The following is a 22,615-nucleotide window of genomic DNA, read 5'->3' as shown; positions in this document are numbered from 1 at the left end:
AATAATTATTAAATCAATGAAGAATTATAATTGATCGCTCTCCAAAGCTTTCTAATTTGAGAGAAACACTTCTGGGGGAAGGATGATAGACCATGAATAAAAAAGCATAGAGCAGTGGAATTTGACTTTTGGTGGGGAATCACCCATGAGGAAAAAAGTCAAGGAAGAGGAAATCAAAGAATACAGAAGGACTAATGGAGAGAGTCATCATTTTGCCTAAAATCGACCCATTTCTATCTGAGGGTTTGATCTTATTTGAGGACTTGACTTGACTTTAACTTCAGAAACTGAGATTAACTATAAAAGTTGTGAATATTAATTTTTATCAATATTTGTGGATGCCTGTATCACCTTCATTGTCACCCCAAAATACTTTAATTTTTTAAATTTACATATAGATGAAATCATAAATATATATGTATGTATGGTTACATATATGTATATATATATACACACGCATATATGATGCACAGAAATTCAGGCAGCTAATAATAATTAGAAAATTTAAGAAACATTAAACAAAAATAATTAATTCACATCATTAATTTGTTTCCTGAGTACTTTTTATGAACTAACTCATTTAATCCTCACACTAACTGTACTAGAGAGATACCATTATATAATCATGACTTTACAGATAAGGAAGCTTCTGGGGCACAGAGATTCAGTGACTCACCTAGAATTTCTTAGTAAGAGAGAATGATCCTAATTTGGGAGTCACCTTTAGAGCCCAGAATCCTCAAAGTAAGAGAAAATTTATTGTCTCAGTATTCATCAGACTATGTCATTCAGCAAATATTTATTGCTTACCTATCGTTGGTCACTCTGCTATTATAGGGAGTTAACTTCATGTTTTTGAGACACTTGGACAGTGCTGTGAAGACAGTTCTGACTCTACCCAGCGGGTTCACAAGAAGGTGGGATGTGTAGTGTGTGGGTAAGATGGTGTGCTTGGCACCCCCAAACCTGCTGCTGCTAGCAGTGGTGAGAACCTGGGCCAACTTCCCAGTCTACCTACCTCCAGTTAGTTATTTTAAAGATGTCATAATGAAGAAACTAACCTCATGGCTTTATTATAAAGATCAAGTGATCAAGTAAGATAAACTATCTCCAGGGATAGAGCTCACCAGATACCCATGTTAATCCTTGTATAACCTGAGATGAGCATAAACAACACTCCAGGGTTTGCTCTCACAAGAACCTAATAGTTCTTTATCTTTCCTGGTCAAGAGGAAAGCTAAACCAGAGTTCAGAGGATATGGTTTTTGTTTCTTGAAAAAGAAAAAGGCAAAGATTCATTTACAAATGTAGACCTCAAAAGTGTGATTGTATAACTTTTCAGAAGAAAAGGTTATGTATGATTCTATGCTATAGAGTTAGTGTGTGCTGATTGAACACACAGAGGCAACCTGAGAAGGTTTCAGCAACCCCAATCTGATCTACTAAGGGGAAAAAGAACAGGAACCATGTGCTTTGGGGTAGGTCCCACTCCACCTTCTTGGGAATCTCAGGTGTGTGCCTATGGTAATGACATTCTTAGATCTTCTAGTCTTTTGAAGAAAGACTATAATGTACCTTATACATTATAAAAAATGGAGAGTCCATAGTACTCAGATTCAAGAAACCTATAAAACAAAGAAGAGAAACCTATCATACAATTGTGGACCCTGGGCCCAGATGACCTGGGTTGGAAGCCCACCTTGAAATCTACTAGCTGTGTAATGAAATAGAGAAAACTCTTGGACCAGGATTCTGCCTCTGTAAAGTGAGAATAATAGAAAAACTTACAAGGTAATATGGTTTCATATAATAAATTAATACCTATTAAAGTACATAGTGTACTGGCATAGAATAAATGATATAAAATAATGAGTTAGGAACTTATAGTTTAGCTTTCCTCTTCATCAAAAAAACAAAAAAAAAAAAAAAACTACTAGAATCTTGTGGGAGCAATTGTTGGATTATCGCTGTCATGGGAAGGTCCTGGGACTCTACAAGCAGATGAACCCTGGTGACTGGGATTTCATGCTAGTCCCCACATTCCATTGGTTATAAATTGGGAGGGCTATGTAGAGAGCACCTAGTGTGAGTCAAGTGGTGGAGATCTCTAAGGAGGAGTGTTTAGCTGGGTAAAAATGGCAGCTCAGCATTTGCAACTGAGAGAAACTTTGTGAGTCTTGATTACATCCATCTTCCCTGAGAATGATGATCCCTGCTTTGGTTCTACAGAAAGGATATTTTCTTTTGAACCAATTCTCCTAGAGACAGAGTGAGAAAGCTTTTACTTCTTGGATTATTATCCTTTGGGAGAAGTGTATCTTAGGAGGTTACATGGAAGTGGGTTTTGAGGCATAAAAGTATCAGGGTTTATAGAAGAGCTAGGTGGTTGAGTGGTTTCTCTGTGTGGGAAGGAGCCCAAGTCAGGGACTTCCAGGGTATTCATTACCTGTGCACATGTAAGTAGCCCTGTTGACATCAGTCTCCACCTGTGGTCATGGAAGCTGACACATTGCCTTTGTCAGTTGAGATGTGACAACAAGTGTACCACTGACTGGGTACTTTAAAGAGCAAAAGTCTATTTTCTCCAAGTACTGGAGGCTGAAAGCCCAAGATCAGCGTTATAGTAATGTTGGTCTCTGGCAAGGCCTTTCTGCCTGGTGTGCAGATAACCACCTTTTTGTTGTGTTCTCACACGAAGAGAAAGTGAGCAAGCTTATAAGTACCTAGTCCTGATAATGGGGCCCTACTTTCCTGACCTCATCTAAACTTAATTACCTCCCTCGGTTCCCATCTCCAGATATAAACACATTAGGGGTAAGGGCCTTACTCTATGCATTTTGAAGGGACACAATTCAATCAATAGCACGAATTTTTCTTGGATCGTGACTAAATATTATAGCTATGAATATTATAAATTTAAGACTTCAATGATTTAATAGTGGTGTATAGTACAGAGATTTGGAAATAGCTGTTGAAAAGAACCTACTTAAAATGAGGGAGATGGATTTTGGCTACATCATGTAGTTTTGAGATAAAAGAAGATAATGAAGAATTCATCTCTTTCCATTATAAAGTCCAGCTGGGCATAGTGGCCCATGCCTGAAATCCCAACTACTTGGGTGACCAGGGTAGTAAGATTGTGAGTTTTAGGCCAGCCTGGGCAATATAGCAAGATAATATATAAATAATTAACTAAATTATACATATATAGATAGATAGATGCTTTTCAAAAGTGTCAAATACAATGCCATGATATGTTTACTAATAGTTCAATATATTTTCTATTTTGATTTACATTTGTCTTCTGACATAGTTGCCCATTGCCCAAGGAAGTCCAAGTGCTTCTTATCTTGATGAGCTTTTGACTATTTACTTACTTACTTACTTACTTTCCTCACAGTATCAAAGAATCCACATATCTTGAGGTTGGAGTTGCGCTCTCATGTCCAATTGTATTTTGGCATTATAAATATAATACCAATGGGAAAATTGAAAAACAATTTAAGACAATGTTAAGTGGAGGTTAGGTGCCCCTCAACAGATGAATGGATAAAGAAATTGTGGTATATATACACAATGGAATATTACTCAGCCATAAAGAAGAATGAAAATATGGCTTTTGCCAGTAAATGGATGGAACTGGAGACTATCATGCTGAATGAAATAAGCCAATCCCCCAAAACCAAAGGCTGAATGTTCTCTCTGATATGTGGATGCCAACTCACAATAGGCAAAGGTTGAGGGGGGTAGGAAGGAGTGAGGAGTGGAGGTTCACCAGATTGGAAAGGCAGGAATGGGGAAAAGAGGGAGATGGGAATGGAAAGACAGTAGAATGAATGGGACATAACTTTCCTATGTTCATAGAGGAATACTTGAGTGTAACTCTGCATCATGAACAACCACAAAAATGGGAAGTTATATTCCATGTGTATCTGATATATCAAAATACATTCTACTGTCATGTATAACTAAAAAAAATTTTTTAGTAATATATGACAGCAGAATGCATTACAATTCTTATTACACATATAGAGCACATTTTTTTCACATCTCTGATTGTATACAAAGTATATTCACACCAAATGCAGGTCAAGGAGCCCTAATGTTAAGAGAGAAATAGGGTTTGCAGGTCGCCAAAGTTCCAGTGGGTGGCCTTGAACTAATCACTTCGCCTCTTGAAGCTTTCTGACTTACAAGATGTTGTAAATAATGAATGTTTTCCTCATAAGTGGTCATTGCAATATAAGAGACTGATATGTATTACTTTTTCTTTTTTACTATTAGCTCTGTTTTCTGATGTTCCATTAATTAGAACATTAAACTGCCTCTGTTCCTGCCTTGGGTGTCCACCCTAAGTCATAATTGGATTTTGATGTGCATTTTGAGTCACCAAACAAGATTAAATTGTGTTCATTAAACATGAATGTTTAGAGCTGGGAATCTTAACTCAGGGTGATTATACCCCTAGGGGATACTTGGCAATGTTTGGAGACATTTTTGGTTGTCACAACTGGGGAGGTTCCTACTGGCATCTAGTAGTTAGAGCCACTGTATACTGTTAAACATCCTGCAATGCACAGGATGGCCTTCATGTCAATCATGCTGAAGCTGAGAAAGCCTGCTCTAGAATATTTTAATATATTATAATTTTTGAAGAGTAATTATAACTAGTTTTCTGTCTTCCAAACACAGTGCTTTACTAAACCAGAAACCCTCTCTTTAAATCTTACTGGAAAAAATTATCACTCGTTATATTGTGCATATTTACACATTAGGAATTACTTCTTAATCACAAAGAAGACTGGGAATGAATAAATAATTAGTAAATCATATAGGAAACAATTTTTTTACAGCTCTAAGTAATGACAGGCTTATTTCTGTCTAGGATGCCTTTGACGCAGTCTGAGCTAGAGAGATTGGGGATATTATGTATTTTTCACATAGTTATCTCTGTGAATGTGTAGGAGCTTGGTTCCAGGACCTTCCCTCACCCCATATACACTCATAGACACCAACATCTGTGGTTTCGTTTAATGATCTCCAGCATTTAGACATATGGGAACATCTGGGTGATCTCGAACACTCGGTGGTGTATCATGCTCTGTTGATTTGTCATTGTGTCTACCCTTGCCCCAAGGTTGGACTGTGACTGCCCAAAGTCAAATTACCCTTCAGGGCCTTGTTTATGCGGTGGTGCTCTGGGGACTGCCATTCAGTCAACCTCCTCTGTGCACCTGTGGCTTAAAAGACTTTGTTCACACAGCTCTGTAGTGCTGCCTACCAGGTTTCCAATTAGCAAAACATGTGTCTCTGACCTCCAGGAGGGCCAGCATCCCTGTGAGTCTTGCTGTGCAGGTATGTCTTGAAGAAATGAACAGAATTTTGCTTCAGCTTGAACAAGTGGAGAAGTGAAGGAACGGACTCATGGCTTCATAAGGGACCTTCCTACATGATCCAGAAGACAGAGAGGAGAAAGCTCTCTATAGGAGCGAGCTTACTTCATGTTCTTATGGGAGGGAGGCAGCAGAATGGGAAAGGAGAGAAAGGTGTTTCTAGAAAAGCTTTTAAAAATCCTTCTGTTTTCCTATCGTGGTTTCCTTCGTAGACTTAGCCAGTCATCATCTCATTCCCACCACAAAGCCAGGGCCCTGGGGCTGTGGAAGAGTCTGGAAATACATAGACCACAGATGAAACAGTCAAGATCCTTGGCCATTGTAATAATAGTCTTTTGCCCTGATCTGTGCATAGACATGCCGTGTCCATTTGCGCTCTGGTTCCATTTGAGGCATATTTTCCCAGATTTAAGTAAATAAAACTGCAATATGGCTTAGTCTTTAATTTGGTTGTCGGAGCCTGCAGCAAAATCCCTTGGTGGCATTGGCCCGAAGGGTCAAGTATTCTCCATTTGTCATGTCATCAGGTATGGGAATCATTAAGGTTTGATTGACGTTAATTTGTCCACATTATTCTCCTCCAGAATAAGAAATAATTACTTTTTCTTTGGAAACGATCAAAGCTTTAGGACTAATGTGAACACTGGAATAAGTGTAGAATACTCACATTTATTACCTAGGAGCTATTTATTTTCAGCTTGGCATCCTGGGTTTGCGTTCTTTAGAGATTTGGGATGTTCTTTAGTGATCAGAACTCATTGTGTTTCAAAGTGGATATGTGCATGAGTGGGGCTGGATTTAGTCTCCTTTTCTTTCCAGGTGAGCTTAAAAACCCAAAGGGGGAAACCCCACAACAGAGCAGGCGCCTCTGATGGATTGCATTGTCTCCCCTCCCCCCACCCCACCCATATTCGTGTCTAACTAATGCTTTTCATCTCGGAGAGTACATGAATATGTAAGTGCAAGCGCTGCTTATTGTGAACTCGGAACAAAGAACGGTGCTGTAGATTTCAATGCGTTTGGACCATAATGTGCTGCTTTCTTGATAATGGGCTCTCTTGGCATTGAAATGAAAAGCAAACATATCATTAAGAGGGAGCTCCATAAACACTGTCTGTCATATATCTTAAGCTTCATTAGTTTAGATTAATGACTTACTTGATATACATGACAATAGGTGAAGCAAATCTTTGTTTATTTATTGACAATTAAATGTGGTGCTGACACGCATAAACAGGCTTCCCTCTGATTAGTTCCATGTTTTAAAGTAACTTTGTGTTATAAAACTTGTTAACTACAGTATCATTTTATTGAGTTCTGCTCAGTGAATGTGATCTACATTGAAAGGCATCAATATTGCAGCCATTCCTGGCTGTCACTGGAGCATTGTGTTCTCAGATTGGAGTTGATATCTCATTGTACAAATTCAGGGACCCAGAAAATGTCCAGTTATTGAGCCTCTGCCCTGGGAGGACAATGTTCTATTCATGGAATCTGGGTGCAAGGTCACAGACTGAAAACTGAACGAAGGGTAAGATTCAAATTCGTTTCATGGTTTTGCTGAGGACCTCCCTGAAATTCAGTGTTTGGAAAGCACAGAGCTTTCCCCCGGAGTATCCGACTAATGCAATGCGAAAGGGTGTGCAAATAAATATAGTGCGTTCTAATTAGAAGGCAGCTATAGGAGTAAGCAAGCTTGACATTTAAAACATGCTGATAGGTCTGAACCATGCTGGTCCAGATGACATATAAGAAAGCTGCCCAAGAACTCCCCATAACAGATGTATCATTTTAGAAGAGACTGGGAAGGCAGGGGAGAGGAAAGAGGAGGGAAAGGGTTGGAGGGCAATGTGGCATAAAATTTATCTGCATGCGAGGCTCCACAAAACATTCGCGGTTTGCCTTTCCAGGAATTCAAAAGTTGGAGGCTGTCAGGGATAATCAGTCCTTCCCATCACAGACACCCTGCGGTTCTCCTTAATAGCTCCCTTTTATGTGCCGCCAGTCTTCAAAAATATATTTAGAAAAGGCTTATTTAGGAGGAGGCATAAAATAAAATCCATGTTGCATTTGAGTATTACAAATGATTCCCGACTGCATTCTGTACTATTAGGCTTTCCGTAGAATTTCCATGCAAAGTAAAAAAAAATAAATAAATAAACTCTCAGCCAGCTCAAAAGAAACCAGCTTCTTCTACACAACCACTCACGGATATTGTGTGAAGGCAGATGTCCCTGGACACTGGGGTCCAGTAACACATCTTTGTTTTCCTTAGGAATATCAGGCAAAAATTATGCAACCTACTGAGTTGTCCTATGGAATATCCTGGGGCAAAGTATACATGCAAAGAAAAGAAAGACATTAATCTAAGCACTATTTGATTTTACCTATGCCCTTATGACATCCTCGTACTTAGATGACTTTGCAATCATTTCTCTCATCGTGGATGTTAACACGCCATTTGTTTGATATGAAAAATCAATTCCTGTAATATAGGGGAAAAACCAAATTCTACGTCTTAAATTACACTGTTTCTCCTCTTTTCTTTATAAGCCATGTCTCCCTTCTTCACAGAGTTCCCTTACCTTCAGTCCAGATGATCTCATCAATGGTCACTTTTATCTGGGATGATTGCCAGGTCTTCAGATGGCAGCATCAGAAGCAGTAAACACTTGACCTGATTTCATGTCCTTCTTTGATGGTTTGTCCTTTTGCACTGTGCTGACCTCTCTGAGGCAAGCGTGCTGAGACCTGGGGACCAGGTAACTCCTGGAGAGGCAAGGGACGAACGTGGCACTATTACATTGTTAAATTATTTTCCCTGCCTTGTCTCTTCATTCTTTCTGTACTTAAGGATGTGAAAGGTCAATTTAAACATTGATATATTGAGTTTTGGATTTTCCAGGCATTTCTATCCTTCTGGTCTCACTTTTGCCTGGGATCCTCTAGAAGGTTGTGAAAGTTCTCACATCACAATTAAAATCACTATTATCAGTTATTGTTGAAGAGCCCTTGGGTGACCAGCCACTTGATCCTTTTCATGGTGTGTCACCCACTTATTGTAATGACACTTTTCTAAAAGAAATGTCTGTTTATATTTGGAAAGAGAAAAACATTCATACAGAATTTTATTAAAACAAGAAAGATGTGCACTGTTACCATAACATTTTGGTGGGTTCATTTACTTATCTACACATTGGAACATTTTCTTCTTTGTGATTTTGGAAACGTATTTTGAAGTTCCATATTTTGATACCATCTCATTACCTTTTATGAAGGAAAAACAATCTTTATAAGCTGGTTCCATGTTATGAACAGTATTTTTTTATAATAGTGAGCTGTTGGATTGTAATATGTATCTGAAATGATATAAGGAAACTGGCTTACAAGATAAATTGACTAGGGGCATGTTTTCTTATTGGCGAGTGGTGAGGACTATAACACAGAATCATATAAAAGAAGTTAATTTGATAAAATTTTATATTAGCACCAGTGTTAATGTTAATGTTTTGGCTTATGAACACTTCCCTTAGCAAACCAAGATACCTTTGACACCACAAAATTAAGTGTAAAACATCTGTGTCTTGAAGACAATAAGCATTAGTTTTTCACAAGAAGCAAATGAGCAGGTTAGACTTCCCTAATGCCAGGTTAAACGAAAGCTTTTAAAAACTTGTATTGCGAGGACCTTTGCTATATCTGTCTATGTTTCACAAACCTTGCCTCCTAAAGCTTGATTTATCTATTAGGATGAGATTTTCATATGCTAACCAGGAGCTCATAAACCACTAATTCTTTCTCTAAAATACTTTGGTTATTCTATTTTACTCTCCTTTGTTCACAAGACAGCTTTTCTTTCAAAAATTGCACCCTTCTTTTCTCGGGTTTCAGTGTTCTGAGGATTAGAATACAAATGATCATTTACAAATTGAAGGTTAACACAGAAAAGCATTGTACTTGTGATGTGATGAGTAAAAACAAGTCACAAAAATAAGAACAAATAGCAGTATTATCCCATGGGAAAGAGCCTTCTGTATTGATCTATTATTTCCCAGCTTGAAATGTGCCACTATTGTAGTTCTACTTGATTATGAGCCTTTTTATCACTTCCCCTGGTTGATTCAACTTGAGTGTATCTGACATTTGCAAAGTTCCTCACATATTCTGCCGAGCAGCGGGGAAACCTTGTTAATGAAGAAATAACAGGCTGAGGATTTGAATAAATATTTAGCTGATTGAAAGGAGGTATACCGTTATTTATTTATTTATTTTAATGATGACAACTGAACTTACTAGAATGCTTTGCTTTTGTGTTAGCTGAAGACGGGTTCTCCTGGATTTCTGACTGCACCACAGGGCACTTTCATTTCCTGATTCTATTATAAACTAAGTGGCCACCTGAACCTACCAATGAACTTGTTCTATTGTGTTTTTCTATTTTTAATCCTGAAAGAGTAAACACATTTCTCATCAGATGTGTTCCAGACTGCCATACATTGGAGAGATTTATGAAGGTGCCATTGTGTTATTACAGAACCATTCATTTATAAATAAGTGTCCATTCTGAACGGGAACTATAAATGATAGCTGCCTTTTCATCATTGCAAAAATCTATATTATGAAATTATGTGTTTTTTTTTTTTAATACTTGCTACAGCAGCATGGAAATAATTTGGATTTTATGCCTTTTTAGATTGAGTTCTTAGTCCTAATGTATGATTCAAGTTCTGGTCTTAGAACCAAGGTGGTGTTTTATGTGACTCAAGCAGCAGCTGTGAGAAGGAACAGAATGGTCCCTTCAGGATTCCGGGATTAATAACAAAAGCTCTGTGAACCTGGCCTTGCTGTTTAGGGAAGCCTCTCTGGTGGACCTAGAGATCCAGAGGAACCTCCTCAGTTTTCTTCTGGAGCTTCCTATGAGGGCTGTTCTTGTAAGGCCTGTACTTGTCATTTCAGAGCATTTTTAGTGCATGTGATTTAGCGCCCTGTCCTGAGAATATTTGAGGTTATATTGGAAAAGAACACTCCCAATACCATAATCTTTGAAAACACTTCCTGAAACAGATGCATTAAGAGTGAAGGTGGGAAGAAACAAGTGGACTTGCTCATGAATGTTACTCCATAAATTTCAGTTCCTAGGTGTGTCACGGTGTCCAGGATGGTAACACATCAGGAATGGAAAGGAAACTTAGGAGTCATATAGAATCAGGTAATCTAAGAACACCAAGACTTGAAAGCCCCCTTGAATATTCTGGAAAAGAATCAGGGGCAGATGTTGGTTTTTCTAAGGAGTGTCTGTAAACTTTGCACAGCTGAGATTGTTGACAAGTCTTCATGGTGAGCCAAAATTTGCCTTCTCTCACTTTTACCAAACTCCTACTTCTGTCTTTTGGGCACAGACGCAGAAGTTATTCTCTGATTTGCTTAGAGTCCCCTACAAATACTCAAAAAGAGCAGTGCTGTCCTCTGGTCCCTGTGACTTAGGGTTTCTCACTAACTGCTCTTCCATGAGGATAAAGGGGAGAGTGAAAAGCAAGTGGTTTTCCTAGAGCATTGGAGTCGATAGATCTGTGTTCACATCTACTTCCTACACCCAGGAAATACATGCATTCATTATCTGTTTCATAAATGAGAAAACTGAAGCAAAGAAAATGTGTATTTTCCAGAGTCCCAGGGTTAGTATTTAGCAGAAGTAGGATTCGAATTTCATAATGTAACCCAGTGGCTTTAACTGCTATCAGTATAAGGAGAGAATAAGAGAGCAGTAAATAACAGAGGACCTTGAATGATAGAATAAACTCTTTGGGCTTATTCTGCCAACACTTATGAATGGTAGTAATGTTGTAATAATAATTTGTTGTATTTAATATCTGTATCTAGTGCAGTAGCTATTTTTTAATATTTAATTTTTAGTTGTAGTTGGACACAATGCCTTTATTTTTTATTTATTTTTATGTGGTGCTGAGGATCAAACCTAGGGCCTTGCATGTGCTAGGTGAACCCTCAACTGCTGAACCACAACCCCAGCCCTCTATTGCAATAACTATTAAGGAAATTTTTATCAAACATTTTTAGAACACAAGTTCTTCAGGATTTTAGTAGTTGTGCTAAAGATAAAAACACAAAAGGGTTTTGATTTTTAAATAAGTATGTGAAATAGCAAGTTTAAAAACCTAAGTGGGCTTCTTAAGTGTCATACTTATCAGAACCATTAATATGTTAATATTTATTTTTACCCACAATGACATAATATATTACGTAGAATTCTCAGACTTTTTGACAACTCATCCAACTTTCCTCCCTTTCATTTTCCCTTTTCCCCTCCCTCCTTCCTTCCTTCCCTCCAGAGAGAAAAACCTTGGAATATTCTACTCAGATGTGCTTTGAAGACATGAACAGACAATATCAACCTTAACTTCTGATCATCAACCTATTTAACCCGCTCTAGGTTCCCTACAAAGTGTTAGTTTCAGAACAGTATTGAAGTCAGCACGACTTTAGATTTTTTGAAAGTTACTTCACATAAAAGATCACACCTCAGTAGTCTTTCGAGCCTCTGCGGTGGACCAATTGGGAAGTATATCAGAGCAGGAGAGCTGCAGAAGTTAGCTGCATTGTCAGGACTGACATAAAAGACCAAGGGCAGGTCATTGTGACCAAAAGCCATCGCCTGGACTTCCTGCATGACAGTGTTGGAACACCGTGGTAGAAGGAATGGAGAGAAGGGGTGATTTTGAGACACATGGAAGATCACCAATGGGACTTAGTGAAGAAGGGCTATGGGAGGCAGATAGGGAAGAGCTTAGGTGGAAGCCAAGATATCAAAGATTGTTAGGTGTAAAGTATGATTGCTGATAGAAATATCTGGGTTGGGAAAGTCATATTAGATTTGGGGTTGGGACAAGGAGGGACAAGAGAAAAGAAAAACGTTTACTAAGCACTTACCACATGCTCAACATTTACCTTCCTTTAGCAAAACTGTTAAGAGGAAATCACATAGAACAAAAAGAAGAAGTTTCTCTGCAGGATAGGAGCTGGGGGAGGCTTGAAGTCTACCTCATTCTCTCTTGACTGTGGCCTTTTGGTGAGCTCTGGAAGCCCCCTAGCATTCCTCAGGGCACACTGAAAACATTATTGATGGATCCCAACCCAAGATGTTGAGTTTAAGGTGAAAACAAACCTCTTCAAATGATACATGTTTTACTGTGAGTTGAAATTTAAGAACTGAATTCTTAAAACAGTTTATATGACTCCAAATATGGAGCCATGTACTGATATTTCATATGTTGAACATTACCATTCCATAAGTACTCCAATAAATACTTTTCCTGAGAAAATTCTGTGTAGTAGCAAGTTTGGGTGAAGTGGCATTTTGATATTGACATATGAGATGTCTAATATTTAAAGAGACAAAATTCTTACATATAATGAATTCTTGCCCAATTTTGGTCAATGAGTGAAATATTTCTCCATTCTCATTGAATAAAACTCTTATAATGCAATGAATGATATTTTGCCATGGGAGGAAGATCATCTTAGAAAAAATCACATTCTTTTTATATAAGCTGAATTTTGAAAGTTTGAGTTACAAGGTTCTTACAAAGAAATGCTGCCTGCACAACTCAGATTCATTTCCAAGACAACATATTTGTAATATTAATGCCCAGTGGAAAACACAAACCCCTACTGAAGATTTTCAGTAAATGTTCCTTCCCCATTTTGTTTCTAATTCACTGAAACATCAGGAATTATGCCAGCATATATCAGTTACATTTGCAGAGTGTATAAATTTTATATGTAAATGAATTTAATAAACTGTCTTAGAGGATGCAAGGCCTTGTTGTTTAGTTTAATACTGATTCTGGGAAGTAAATTTGGAATTGTTGATGGATACTGTTCTTGGGTTCAATTATTGGCAGATGTTAACTGAACTACAAAAGCATCATTTGGCTACAGCAATCTGTTAGCCATGGGGATTATCAGATTAAAAATGGAAGTGCACTCATTACTGAATCAACATCATGTGTCAACAATGCTTACTGGGTTAGGCATCAATACTATGATTATTATCTTGCATGAAGAAAAATGACTGTCTTGATGCAACACAAGATGTTGAGAAAAAGTGTTAACTTTTCTCCTTTATCCTGTTCATAATCTTGGCTAGTGGAAATAATGTTTGGTCAGTATTTTTCTAGTCTTGTTAAGAGGCAATGTTACTGTAATTGAACACAACTGAGTCAGTTCTTAAAATAGCGATGTTTGTAGAACAGAGAAGGACAATTCATCAGGCCTTAATGGAAATATCCCTTGAGAATATCCAGTTTCCTTTCTTCCAAATTTGTGTTCATAAAGAAACTACTGCCTTTATAATTTGTTGTCCTGGAGGATTTATTTACAAGGGTTGAGTTTAAAAGTAGCTTCCATTCGTACACCAGGTAGGCCTGTCTTTGTAAACGACTAAATTTACATCTGGTTCTGAAAATTTCCTTTTAAAGTTTATTTATTGCTAGTCCTCTCTTTTAGCTTGCTTAACCATGGGTGTCCTTAACATGTTGAGTTTTAGTTCCCAAAATTCTAGGGCCACAGCCTGGGTTGTGCCTTTCTATGCAAAGCGCTCAGGGAAACAACTGGATGGTCTATTTTTCTGACGTTTTACAAGATGTGTCAGCACCATTTGTTTTATTTATGATTTTCTGAGAAAAGAAATGTAGATTTATGAGGTTTCTAATGTAAATCATACTGGGAGAGCTTTCTGACATTGTGCTTGGATCCTTTTATATTTGTGTGGTGGACTGTCCAGTTGCTTATATGTAGTTCCTCTCCCATGGAGCGTCTAGGCCAATGGAATATTAGCAAGTGTGATTCAAGAGGAGGCTTTTATCACCCTTGAACAATGGGCTTGTCCACTTGGATGAGCTGCTATTTCAGCGGCCACTTGCCATGCTGTATTGAAGCTTGTGCAAGATTTGAATAGTGATGGACCATGTAGAGAGAAGTCCTTGAGCATGAGAGGCCATCTTGGAAATCCCAGCTTTCGCCAGAGTCCTAACTGAAAATAAACATAGGAGAGAGCTCAGCTCCATCTTGTGTAAGAGAAAATCAATTGGGAAGAGTAGCCCAGTTGATCGCAATCAATCCACAGAATTGTGACAATTACTCTTTCAACCAGTAAATTTTGATGTGTGGTTTATTGCCCAGTGGCAGGTAACTGAAATTCTTTAGCCATAGCCATTGATAGCTTTATAAATGTATCATCATTGAATGCATAATGGAAATGATATCTTATTTCAGGGTATAATGGATAGTACTTATCCAAAGTCCCTTGAGCCCATTTTCCCCCTTGTTTTAGGCATGCATGAATGGTATTACACTGCCATCTGGTGGCAAAGATAAATGTTCTGGCTGTTCCATGGAACCTGGTGCATTTATCTAATACATTGTGAAACTGTTAAAATGCAGGAATGCACATATTAAACACAAAGAACCCCAGGGAACCCAAACTGACAAGGAAAAACACTTCCAAGGGGGAAAACAATGAAACTTACCCAAGTGGCCATGTAAGCAGGGTGCAAGGATTTGTTGCTTTGGTCAGTTGCTCTTAACCTCCTGATATGTGCTGTGGACTCCGGGGAGACACTATGCTATGGAAAGCCACTTAGCTTCTTTCTCATCCTTTTTCCTACAGCAAGGAAGAGGACATGATACTCAGAAGTGAAAAATGAACTTGGTTCTCTTTTCTTCAACCAGCGAGCGAGCCTGAAGTTGTGAAAAGTTCCTCTGCACTTTTAGAGGTTTACTAAACCTTTTTGATGTGGGCCCAGCCTGTTGTAGTGGGGTGGAAAGTGGGTAGGCAGCAGAAAATGCACGTTTTCAGGTGTTGCTCTCCTTTGATGTCGTTGCCTGTCTTTTGCAGACATCAGCAGGACCCATACTATCAGAGAGCACAGCAAAGACAGCAAGTTGCAGCTGAATGACTCAGCAAATGTGGTGGCCTCAGTCAGGCTTCCTGGCATTGAGGGCTTAACCTCAGCATGAGAGAGTTTATGAAGGATTAGATCTAGTGTTTTACCATTAGGATTATCCTTTTCTATTCAAGACAGATTAAAGGACTAACTCAGATAGTATTTGTATTTAAAAAAATAAGACCTATAATTCTTATGAATCACAGATTTCTTTCTGGAGATAATTTTGTGTCAAAGAAAATTGAATAATGATATTTTTGTTGTGTATTTTCCTTCAAGATACATCGCACAGCACCTACTGTCATAAGTAATGGGTGCATATGTATGTTCATGTTCAGTCTAAAAAACATGCAAAGAAAACTTTCTTTTAAAGTAAAATGATTTTTTTTTCTGAATTTATGTTGTTGAAAGAAACACTACTTATTTTATCTTTCCAGGTTGAAGTAAATTTCTCTTAACATAATATGTATTACAATAATAGCACCTAGTTAAGATTTCATTATGACATTTCAGTTCAATATAATACACAATCCCTGCCATGTTTTTCTAAAACATCACTCGGTATGAGAGATTCACATTAACTACAATTGCTGAAATGACTGATGTTTAAATCCAACGACAGTTTCTATCATTATTAAACTTCATTATGAAATAAAGTATGTGGGTGGCATTGTGGCTTGATGCTTTTGTGATTTCCTCTCTACCTTTTCAGTGTACTTTTCAGTTACATCAACTGAATCATTTCATCTTATAGATGTGAAGATGAAGGAAAGGAACAAAAACATGGCCATTAACCGAAGCAGTGCAAATGTGCATAGTTAATGGAAACCATTTTGACATTTTGTATTTGATTCCATGGTGTACCTACTCCAACAATTTCAATGGCATATTAGAACAAAATGCTACATTGTGCTCTTCACTAAGAATGCAAGTAATAGACTTCAAAAATTACCTTTTCACTGAAAGTATTATCTGCTGGAAATGAAGAAATGTTTTACATTATGAGAGGCTAACAGCAGCAAGAGGGGACCATGACGGCTGGCATGATAGCTCAGGCAGGGGAGGGACTTGACTCTTTACTCTCCAAAAAGCATTCTTTCAACCATTAAGCATGATCACAATATTTCTCTTCAATATTCTGGGTTATAATAATATGATTCCTAATTTTCTACATCTTCCAATTGCATTGTTACTAACCTAAGCACAGGCTTATGCTAGTTAAAATGGGGCTCAGATCTCTTGGTTATCATAGGACCAAAGTGAAAGGCCCCGTGAGTGCTTGTGAAGATGTAGTTTTAGCTCCGGGAAGATATTTCCTAATGAAACTAAGTAAAGAAATTTACAAAATCTGAATAAATTAGTATTTGGACTCCATTCTGCATACTCACAGGCAGGACATTCATAGGAGAAAATATAGCTCCTGTGGATGCCATGAAAGATAGGTTTATTGGGGGTATTTTGAGATAGCACATGGAGGAGGTTGCCTGCCTAGATGAGGGAGTAGCCCTAGTTGTGGGAGACATATATCCATTTTGTGTCACTCATTAAAACATTTTCAGAAAAAATATCTTATTTGATTCCTAGAATAGTTCTTTAAAGCAAACATTTTTTCCTTCTTTTTTTTTTCTTTCACATGAAAACTACAGCTCAGAGATAATATGTGATTTGTACAAGTTCACCTAGCTAAAAGAGACATAACCAGGAAGGCAATCCTTGTCTTGACTATCTGGGGAAAAATTAAAGGTGGGGAGTGAAAAGCAAAAATAAATTAGTTTTGTAAGACTAGGTGTAAGAATATGTTAGCATAAGGCTGATCAGGTTGAAGTCAGCTTGTGGATGGATGATGATTCAGGGCTGGAGCAGGGCTGCTCAAAGAAAAGGCAATGGCCGAACATGAAATTGATCTTGTTTGCAGCATCCAAACAGTGTAAGTTGATCGTCTACTAAGTGACCTGGTATCTGAAAGCAGGTTCTTTCAGAAAGAAACACCAAGCTCTGGCTTCCAGTTCCCCTGGCACCTGCTCTGTAGCTGACTGCTCTGATGTAATCATGCTGCCCACCTAGGGCAGAAGCTCAACTCTCACCTCCAGGAATCTCACTTTGATGCCCTGGTGATGTGAAGGGAAGGGGTAGCTACAGTGAAGCCGAAAACCTGTTTCCATAAAAGAAAAAAGTGTGATAAACTTTGAACAAACAAGACAAATGAGAGAAGATCCATTGCAACATCCTTTCCATTTCTTGGTGTATTTTCCCTTGCGATTCAGCTGCAGTCCAAGTTGGTCCATTTTAAGTGCCCAATAGACACTAGGAGTTCAGGTTGTCTCATGGTCCTGTCACTCAAGATGGGGCCTTCTATGAGCATGCCTCCTCCTCCCTGTGTATCTTGTAGTTACAAATTATTTGGGAGACTATGACCTGTGCTGGGGAAAATAAGAAGTCCAAATATTAAGAAAAAAAATCAATTTCTGTGATATTTAAGAGAAGCAAAATGATAAAGATCTACAAAAGCACCAGGTGCCAAACAACATTTTATAAGAAAATGAAAGACGGTCAGTTCACGAGTTGTATCTGTTTTAAGCATCCAGTAATGAAGTAATAGTATTAGCCTATTTAAAATTCCAAATCTTACCATCCTGGCCAATTCCTAAGAGGACTGACGTAAGTGTGTGTGTGTGTGTGTGTGTGTGTGTGTTTGTTTTGCATTTTGGAAGGGATGTATAGTGTAAAACTTTTTCTTTCTTTTTTTTTTAAAATATTTATTTATTTATTTTTAGTTTTCGGCAGACACAACATCTTTGTTTGTATGTGATGCTGAGGATCGAACCTGGGCCGCACACATGCCAGGCGAGCGCGCTACCGCTTAAGCCACATCCCCAGCCCCGAAACTTTTTCTTTAAAATGAAATTTTTTTCAACATTATTAATCATCAGGGAAACGTAAATCAAACCACAATGAGACATCATCTAGCCCCAGTTAGAATGACTCTTATCCAAAAGACAAAAAATAATATGCTACTGAAAATGTGAAAAAAGGAAAACTCTCTTCCACTGTTGGTGGTGATATAAATTAATGAAGCCATTGTGGAAAAGAATGTGGAGATTCCTCAAGACATTTAGCATGCCAAAATTACTCTAACACACAATTATGACACATATAGAAAAAATAGATGGAACTGGAGAGCATTATGTTAACTGAAAGAAGCCAGACTTAGAAAGTCAAGGGTCATTGTTTTCTCTCATGTGGAAGTTAGAGAGGAAAAAGAGCAAAAGAGATCTCATAAGAATAGAAGGGAGACCAGTGGGGTAGAGAGAAAAAGATCAGGGAAGGCAGGAGGCGGGAGGGCAAGGGAAATGAAATGGACTAAATCATGCTATGTGCATGTACAGATATGCCACAGTGAAACCAACTATTCTGTATAATTATTATCCATCAATAAAAACAACTACTTTAGAGCAATCATCTAGCTGCATCATGTTAATGGCACATAAAATGTGCTCTATACAGACCCACCAGTGAGATTCCTTTCTTAAGTGTCTTCATTTCAGAGGAAATGTATTAATAACTACCTCATGTGTCCCATTTAGATGGCATAGAGTTATGTGTCCAGCTGTAACATATCAGCAAATTCTGTTTTTCAAATTGGACATTCCTTCAGTTTTGAAGTCAAGTCTCCAGAGAGGGCAAGCTCTAGATTCTCTATGAAGAAGCAATTTCTGATGTCAAGGTTGAGTTATTTTAAAGACCCATTCTCAAGACAAGAGCCTCTGCCAACAACTAAAGAGCCAGTGCTTCTGGAGAACTGGGGATTCCTTAGCCAATTGAGCAAGTGGCTCATTGCAGAAGGAATGTGGGGTCCAGGCACTCAGCCAGGGAAGGGTGGTGGTGCTGTCAGGAAGAATAACTCAGCAAATTACCAAGGGCCAGGAGAGTTGTGTGCCTGTTTGCTTCATGTTGGCACCAGCGTGTTGGGGAGAAGGTGGAAGGGCCATGCTCATGGTGGTCTTCAGAAACTCAGACCCAAGCACATCAGACATCAAGTGAGGGGGCACAGACAAATTACAATGATGTGTGCTTAGTGATGTTGGGCTTAGAGGCTTCCAGAGCATTGACAGTTGTTTTTGGCTCTTGTTGCCTAAGGGTCAGAAAAATACAAAGCCTCAGACACCCTGGTGAACCATCCCCACTATTGATCCATTTATAAAATGTGAGCTGAGGAAACTGAAGCTTCACATGATCCTGTACTTACACATGGAGGAGAGGGAATCAGTTGGAAGAGTTATTTCTGGAATAATTTTCTTGGAATTGCTCACAAGGAGAACTCTAACGTTTGTAGGGTGCTGTCTTTCAGGAGCCATGCAAGTGCTGGGGCTACAGAAAGTATATCAGGGTCTCAGTTGTCCCAAGTGTAGGTGATGAGCTTTGCTCTTGATTGTCTGGGTGCCACCTGTTGCTTGTCTGAGCCAGGTGGACAGGTGAATAGACAGAATAGAAGGAAAGGTCCTATGTAAGCTTTTGCTTCTTTGTGGAAGCAGACAATCATAATTCTCACCGTAATTGTTATCGGATAGACATACTTCTTTTGATTGCCCACACATGTGCCATGGTATACCTACCACTTATATTTAGACAGCTCCCTACTAAGGAACCAAAGTGGAAACTGCTGTGAAATGGCAGTTGAGTAAAACATACTCTAGAAAAAATCTGTCACTGAATTTCAGAGAAATTTCTGTCTGAAACTATATAGTTTTAACCTAAACTGTAAAATAGAAAATGGTAACTTAAACCAATAAGCCATGTCTGGAGATCTAGAAATATACATGGGCAACTGAATACAATGAGAAAGAACTGCAGAAAGGATGATCACCTGACTCATGAGTTGTTAAGATAGACAATGATGCCAGGTGGTGCCTCGGTGCATAATAACGAGAATAGTATGTCAAAGCACAGCAATCAATACCAAAGAGAAATCAACACACATTCAACATCATCCTCACAGTGTTAAGCTGATTATCCACTTCAAGTAATAGAGGCAGTAAGATGAGTGTGTTGAGAAGAGTTTATTATTCTCTTTTGGAATGCAGAGCTAGGTAGGAAGGTTAACTGGTGACTTACGTTGCTCATCATCACCCACCTCAGTCACAGACTTCTAAGGAGAGAGGTGCCTTTTTCAATGATTAATGTCTATATCTCTTTATCTTTTAACTATGCTATCAGTGTAATATAGAGTAACTTATGATTTTTTTCAGTTGCAAACATATATATGTCAATGCACAACCCACACATAAAAACATAGAGACACACATAGAAATACACACATGCACATCACTTACATCACTTGAAGGTCTCAGGGCCGTGAAACTTCAAGCAGATCCTTATAAAATGGACTCTCCTGTGTTACATCGAAGGAGACTTGTACTCCAGCCAAAGAGCAAGGGCTTATGTAAACCCACAGGGAGGACACTTTCTGGGTCTCTATGGGAATTAGAGAATGCTGGTTTCCCTCAAAGCTTTGGAGACAACCTACGGTGAAACATGGGATTAATTCATCTGTCTCATCACCAATATGAAAACCTCACATCTCGAATCTGTTAATTGAAATCCTTTGTTTCTAACATTCTGAGTTAGCTCCCTTCATGGAGAGAAGGAAAGTATTATAACATGACTGTCTCAACTTTCTCTTCACAAAACATACACAAAACATAGAGTCCTCAGTTCCTTTAACATCCTTCAGAAAAATAGTTCTTCAAGATTTTAATGTGAATCTTTTCTAAACCCCCAAACCTTCATATTCCATCCCACTTTCAACAGCTATTTTAAGTTATACCATCTCAACAGACCATTGCCCTAAGATATGCCAATTCCTCATTTCTTTGAACTTCTCATGGTACCTCTTTTTTTAGACCTGTTGAGCACAGAGTGGAGGTTAACGGTGCAGCCTCTGGGGTTAGCTGATCTGGGTTTGAACGCTGGCTCGGCCACTCCATCTGGACAAGTTGCAGTAGTGTGTGTAAGCTTCATATGCTCTCTCTGTAGATGAGAGCATTCGTATCATCTTTCATCTAGGGAGGTTTGAGGATTGAAAGATCAAATGCAGGTGAGCATTCAAGTCAAGGTACATGATAAAAAAAATAGCTTTCATTTCCCCTGCATATGTATCGCATTTCTGTATCGCCTAAACTTTCTTATGCATATATATGTTATAGAGGTTGTTCTCTCGTACATAGGCAGGAACCCAAACATGCACTTAATGGGACAGACATGACCAAGGATGTGGTCATGAAGGATGTGGCACCTTCAAGAAAAGGAATGTACCTGTGAGGATGAAAACCAAACAGTCAAACTTGGTCTAAAGGCAACTTTAAATAGAGATCATTGGACTTTTCTTAAATGGTTCCTTGGCCCAGATGCCCAAGGTTTTTACCTAAGACTTAGGATAAATGGGCTCCGCTGAATAGCTCATAAAAATAAAAGGAGTGTGTCAAGGAAATTTCTGTAAAATGAAGCTAGATGTCAGCATTATTTTGTGCTTAGGCTGCAGAAGGATTCTACTGGGTCGAGGATATTTTCTCATCTAGTTTACTGAAGTACCTGTTATTTTAGACCAATTTAATCTTTATACTTCCAATGTTCAGTCCCCAGCCCATTTTCCCTGATAGTCTTCTGTAACAATCCAGGCATCTTACTAAAGATGTATCTCTTGCAGTGAGCTATGCTTAACAAAATGAAAATAGTGTTTTGGACTGAATTGTGGCCCCCAGACCCAAACCCATTCATGCACATGTCCAGTAGAAAGGACTCTCTATCACATACAGTTTGCCATAAGAAGAGGGGAGGCCACAACCGTCTCTGGGTCTCAGGGACCTTGATGCTGATGGTGCTTTCTATACTGTGGCATGAGTACATTTTAAAGAATTGAATGGGATTCTTGTGGCCACACAGGGCACATAGGAGACATACCACATGGTATCCAGGAGAAGCAGATTTCCCAGCACTCTTTTGATACCACAGCAGAACACAAGCATTTCCTTAATTAGATGGAGGGCTGTAAGGTAGGCTGGGATGGTTGTGTTCTATGGAAGGATGTTCATCTGGAAAAGGATTGCTGTCTTGATGTTGTGTACGGTCTGAGTTTATGAAGCTCCAGGCAAAGTGGATTATACATTTTTTATACAACTGGGTTTTAAATCCCTTGAGGACTGAGCCTACCTTACCATCTGTTATTAGTATATTCGGGTTGCCATAACAAAATACCAGTGACCA

General features: G+C 38.5%; 2 long non-coding RNA genes across 3 annotated transcripts in view; one reads left to right on the top strand and one right to left on the bottom strand.

Annotated features, from left to right (window-relative positions):
* LOC131424795 (uncharacterized) overlaps positions 1–22,615 on the top strand; it is a 178,634-nt gene that overhangs the window by 33,083 nt on the left and 122,936 nt on the right. The window lies entirely within an intron of this gene.
* Positions 12,070–21,348, bottom strand: LOC124103867 (uncharacterized). Of its 2 annotated transcripts, none has more exons than XR_006855299.2 (4): positions 21,244–21,348; positions 20,686–20,875; positions 14,939–17,775; positions 12,070–14,442 (listed from the first exon to the last, which is right to left on the bottom strand). It is a non-coding gene; the product is annotated as an uncharacterized LOC124103867 (long non-coding RNA). The 2 variants fall into 2 exon arrangements; XR_006855300.2 differs by having other exon boundaries at positions 14,939–15,072.

This window comes from Marmota monax, unplaced genomic scaffold (genome assembly GCF_021218885.2).
Source record: "Marmota monax isolate L192 unplaced genomic scaffold, Marmota_monax_Labrador192_F-V1.1 WCK01_AAM20220418_F8-fsc00063, whole genome shotgun sequence".
NCBI lineage: Eukaryota > Metazoa > Chordata > Mammalia > Rodentia > Sciuridae > Marmota > Marmota monax.
This window is presented reverse-complemented; position numbering and strand designations above follow the sequence as displayed.